This window comes from Trichomycterus rosablanca, chromosome 17 (genome assembly GCF_030014385.1).
Source record: "Trichomycterus rosablanca isolate fTriRos1 chromosome 17, fTriRos1.hap1, whole genome shotgun sequence".
Taxonomy (NCBI): Eukaryota; Metazoa; Chordata; class Actinopteri; order Siluriformes; family Trichomycteridae; genus Trichomycterus; species Trichomycterus rosablanca.
In genome coordinates this window covers 11,536,774-11,542,349 of record NC_086004.1, presented here as the reverse complement: position 1 = coordinate 11,542,349, position 5,576 = coordinate 11,536,774, and positions in this window count along the sequence as shown.

Below are 5,576 nucleotides of genomic sequence, written 5' to 3'. Positions count from 1 at the left end.
ACGAGTAGATTTATAGGAATTATCATTTTTATTATTAAACTGTAGCTATAAATGACAGAATAAAATATATTTTTAAACAATTTTTATTTGTTCTCATGGAGTTAAAATGCGATTTTAAAATTGTCTAAAACTAGTTATCTATACAGTAGTTATGAAACATACAATAGTTCAAATCAGTTACTTTTTACCAGTGTTGTTTACATATTACTTACATTTAATTATTTGTTATGTATTGTGTAGATTAGACAGTATTCATTTATGCTTTACACAGATTACAAACCTTGATTCAATAATTTTAAAATAAGGGTGTCTGTAATGTCTGATGGCTCACAAGCTTATGACGACTATTAAAAAGAAAAATTTTTGCAGAAAAGAGGTGAGTGACAGTAATGTTAATAAACTTGTGTTGTTATGGTGCAGAAATGATTTGCCTATGATTGTGTTAGAAAGGAAGAATTTAATAATTTGTATGTGTATAATCCATTAAAAAACCATTAAAAATAGTATGAATTTATGAGCATATCCCCAAATCATAAAAAGTTGGGACTAAGGAAAATGCAAATAATGCAGTGTTCCTTACATTTACTTTGACTTTTATTTGATTGCAGACAGTTTGAACCTGAGATATTTCATGTTTTATCTGCTCAGCTTCATTTCATTTGTTAATAAACATCCATTCCTGCATTTCAGGCCTGCAACACATTCCCACATTCCAAAAAAAGTTGGTATGGGGGCAATTTAGGGCTAGTAATGAGGTGAAAAAACTCAATAATTATGTGATTTCAAACAGGTGATGTCAACAGGTGATTGTAATCCTGGTTTGGTACAAAGGCAGCATCCAGGAAAGGCTGAGTCTTGATGAGCAAAGATGATCAGAGGATCTCCAGTTTGTCAACAAATGCGTAAAAATTATTGAAAGAAAGGTTGGAAGGAATTTGCATATTTCTCCCTCTACAGTGCATAATATCATTAAACCATTAAAGGAATCGGGAGGAATTTTAGTGTGTAAAGGCCAAGGACGCAAGCTTAAGCTGAACGCCGGTGATCTTCGATCCCTCAGATGGCACTGCATCAAGAACCGCCACTTGCTTTGCACAAATGCTTTACTGTCCAACTTTTTTGGAATGTGTTGCAGGCCTGAAATATATATATATATATATCTCAAAGTACAACATCAAGTGCAAATGAAAGTTAAACAGGTGCACTGGAGTGGAAACTGCAAGACAACCACCAAAAAGGGAATGTTTTTGCAGGCTGTGGCCACAGACAAGTATTCTCATCTTATTCTTACTGACTAATTTTTTTCATTCTATATATTTTGACAGTTTTCTTGAGAAATGTTAGTGTACACTATTATTCAACCCCTAGGCAATGGACTGTCGACCAGAAGGTCCCTGCTTGAAGCCCCACTAATATCAAGGTGCCACTGTTGGGCTTATAAGTAAGGCCCTAGACCTTTTAATTGCATTGCAAGTGTCTGTTAAATGTGATAAATGTAAAAGGGTCAATACACACAAGTAGAGATTACTGTTAAATGTTCTCCTAACAAAATTATTCAACAACACATTGAACAAAATTGAACAAAAATAACTCATAAAACAAGTAATGAACTGTACCTCAGTCGTGACTATGCACACCACCCAAAGCAGTGGCCAGACAAAACGAAAAAAAAATAATAGATGTTAATTATTTCGCACATAATCTATGAAGCTATGATCCTAAGAATACTACATCTACTCTAAAGTATAAAGTTGGGAGCAATTCAGGACATATTAGAGGACAGTTAATTTCCATTGACTGAAAAACAAATCTGAATGTTACAAGACAACAGTCCTAGACATAAACCCAGACATCAAACAAAACAAGTCGATACTGTTTGCTATAAACAGAAGATAGAGGTGCTTGCTAGCCTGGTGGATTTTCTAAAAACAATTCCTATTAAACATTTATGGAGCATTTTATAAACTGCAATTCCATTAAGGGAACCATGCAAAAAGCTAATTATGTTTTACAGTAGAGATCTCGTAGCTGTGATTGTCACCAGTGACTTGCTACAAAGTAAAAACGTTAATCATTTGTGCTGTCTGAAAAGTTTCCCTTTATGAAGTGTAATGTCATATGCATTATTTGTTTAAACCTGAATGTGATTTATACACTAGTGGTTCATTAGATACTAAAAACCAAAGTGATTAAATACTAGTTTCGCCTTTAAAAGCTATAATACAAAAACACCATGTATTATAGATACAGTGTATCACAAAAGTGAGTACACCCCTCACATTTCTGCAGATATTTAAGTATATCTTTTCATGGGACAACACTGACAAAATGACACTTTGACACAATGAAAAGTAGTCTGTGTGTAGCTTAAATAACAGTGTAAATTTATTCTTCCCTCAAAATAACTCAATATACAGCCATTAATGTCTAAACCACCGGCAACAAAAGTGAGTACACCCCTTAGTGAAAGTTCCTGAAGTGTCAATATTTTGTGTGGCCACCATTATTTCCCAGAACTGCCTTAACTCTCCTGGGCATGGAGTTTACCAGAGCTTCACAGGTTGCCACTGGAATGCTTTTCCACTCCTCCATGACGACATCACGGAGCTGGCGGATATTCGAGACTTTGCACTCCTCCACCTTCCGCTTGAGGATGCCCCAAAGATGTTCTATTGGGTTTAGGTCTGGAGACATGCTTGGCCAGTCCATCACCTTTACCCTCAGCCTCTTCAATAAAGCAGTGGTCGTCTTAGAGGTGTGTTTGGGGTCATTATCATGCTGGAACACTGCCCTGCGACCCAGTTTCCGGAGGGAGGGGATCATGCTCTGCTTCAGTATTTCACAGTACATATTGGAGTTCATGTGTCCCTCAATGAAATGTAACTCCCCAACACCTGCTGCACTCATGAAGCCCCAGACCATGGCATTCCCACCACCATGCTTGACTGTAGGCATGACACACTTATTTTTGTACTCCTCACCTGATTGCCGCCACACATGCTTGAGACCATCTGAACCAAACAAATTAATCTTGGTCTCATCAGACCATAGGACATGGTTCCAGTAATCCATGTCCTTTGTTGACATGTCTTCAGCAAACTGTTTGCGGGCTTTCTTGTGTAGAGACTTCAGAAGAGGCTTCCTTCTGGGGTGACAGCCATGCAGACCAATTTGATGTAGTGTGCGGCGTATGGTCTGAGCACTGACAGGCTGACCCCCCGCCTTTTCAATCTCTGCAGCAATGCTGACAGCACTCCTGCGCCTATCTTTCAAAGACAGCAGTTGGATGTGACGCTGAGCACGTGCACTCAGCTTCTTTGGACGACCAACGCGAGGTCTGTTCTGAGTGGACCCTGCTCTTTTAAAACGCTGGATGATCTTGGCCACTGTGCTGCAGCTCAGTTTCAGGGTGTTGGCAATCTTCTTGTAGACTTGGCCATCTTCATGTAGTGCAACAATTCGTCTTTTAAGATCCTCAGAGAGTTCTTTGCCATGAGGTGCCATGTTGGAACTTTCAGTGACCAGTATGAGAGAGTGTGAGAGCTGTACTACTAAATTGAACACACCTGCTCCCTATGAACACCTGAGACCTAGTAACACTAACAAATCACATGACATTTTGGAGGGAAAATGACAAGCAGTGCTCAATTTGGACATTTAGGGGTGTAATCTCTTAGGGGTGTACTCACTTTTGTTGCCGGTGGTTTAGACATTAATGGCTGTATATTGAGTTATTTTGAGGGAAGAATAAATTTACACTGTTATATAAGCTGCACACAGACTTCTTTTCATTGTGTCAAAGTGTCATTTTGTCAGTGTTGTCCCATGAAAAGATATACTTAAATATCTGCAGAAATGTGAGGGGTGTACTCACTTTTGGGATACACTGTAGGTACACTACGTGCAATATATATATCCTTGTTTCTACATTCGCTGTCCGTTTTATCAGCTCCACTTTCCATATAGAAGCACTTTGTAGTTCTACAATTACTGACTGTAGTCCATCTGTAGTATGTCTCTACATACTTTTTTAACCTCCTTTCACCCTTTTCTTCAATGGTCAGGACCACCACAGAGTAGGTATTATTTAGGTGGTGGATCATTCTCAGCACTGTGGTGACACTGACATGGTGGTGGTGTGTTAGTGTGTTTTGTGCTGGTATGAGTGGATCAGACACAGCAGCGCTGCTGGAGTTTTTAAATACCGTGTCCACTCACTGTCCACTCTATTAGACACTCCTACCTAGTTGGTCCACCTTGTAGATGTAAAGTCAGAGACGATCGCTCATCTATTGCTGCTGTTTGAGTTGGTCATCTTTTAGACCTTCATCAGTGGTCACAGGACGCTGCCCATGGGATGCTGTTGGCTGGATGTTTTTGGTTGGTGAACTATTCTCAGTCCAGCAGTGACAGTTGAGGTATAATATCTATATAGGAACTAGACAACAGAGCAATGGAAGAAGGTGGCCTGGTCTAATGAATCATGTTTTCTTTTACATCATGTGGATGGCCGGGTGCGTGTGCATCACTTACCTGGGAACACATGGCACCAGGATGCGCTATGGGAAGAATGCAAGCTGGCGGAGGCAGTGTGATGCTTTGAGCAATGTTCTGCTGGGAAACCTTGGGTCCTGCCATCCATGTGGATGTTACTTTGACACGTACCACCTATCAAGCATTGTTGCAGACCATGTACACCCTTCCATGGAAACGGTATTCCCTGATGACTTTCAGCAGGATAATGTGCTCTGCCATAAAGCAAAAATGGTTCAGGAATGGTTTGAGGAGCACAACAATGTGTTTGAGGTGTTGACTTGGCCTCTAAATTTCCCAGATCTCAATTCAACTGAGCATCTGTGGGATGTGCTGGACAAACAAGTCCGATCCATGGACGCCCCACCTCACAACTTACAGGAGTTAAAGGACCTGCTGCTGACATCTTGGTGCCAGATACCACAGCACACCTTCAGGGGTCTAGTATGCAGGGAGTCCATGCCTCGACGGGTCAGGGCTGTTTTTTGCAGCAAAAGGGGGACCAACACAGAATTAGGAAGGTGGTCATAATGTTATGCCTAATCTGTCTTTTGTTTTTATTCACATTTTACTTAGTAATACAACAGTTTTTTAAAACTGCTTTGTAATTGTTATTTATTATGACATAGAAACTGTCTGATTTAAGGTCAAAGGTCTGCAGAAATCTCTTTTTTTAGTAAGTGCTCTATATTTGCAGGACTCGTTGACACTGTCAGCGGTCACAGTGGACCCATACCTTTGTCCTTTTCCTATTGCATCAGGCTCAGTATATTATGGACATGCCTTCTTGTGCTTAGTACTCTAGTTCTTTCCCAAAAACAATTAACTGAACACTGGTCACACTTCAGCTAATTTATGGTGTCAAATTTGCTTTTAATCTATAATGGTAACACAGAGCAGCTACACACTTTAACATGAGTAACTCCGGAGCTGTAGCAGATCAATTCACCTTAATGATCTGAACAAGCAGATAAGGATGGGAGGGAGAGGCAGCCATATATAAAGTGATGCCCAAGCATGTGATTTCACTCCTGGCACTCACC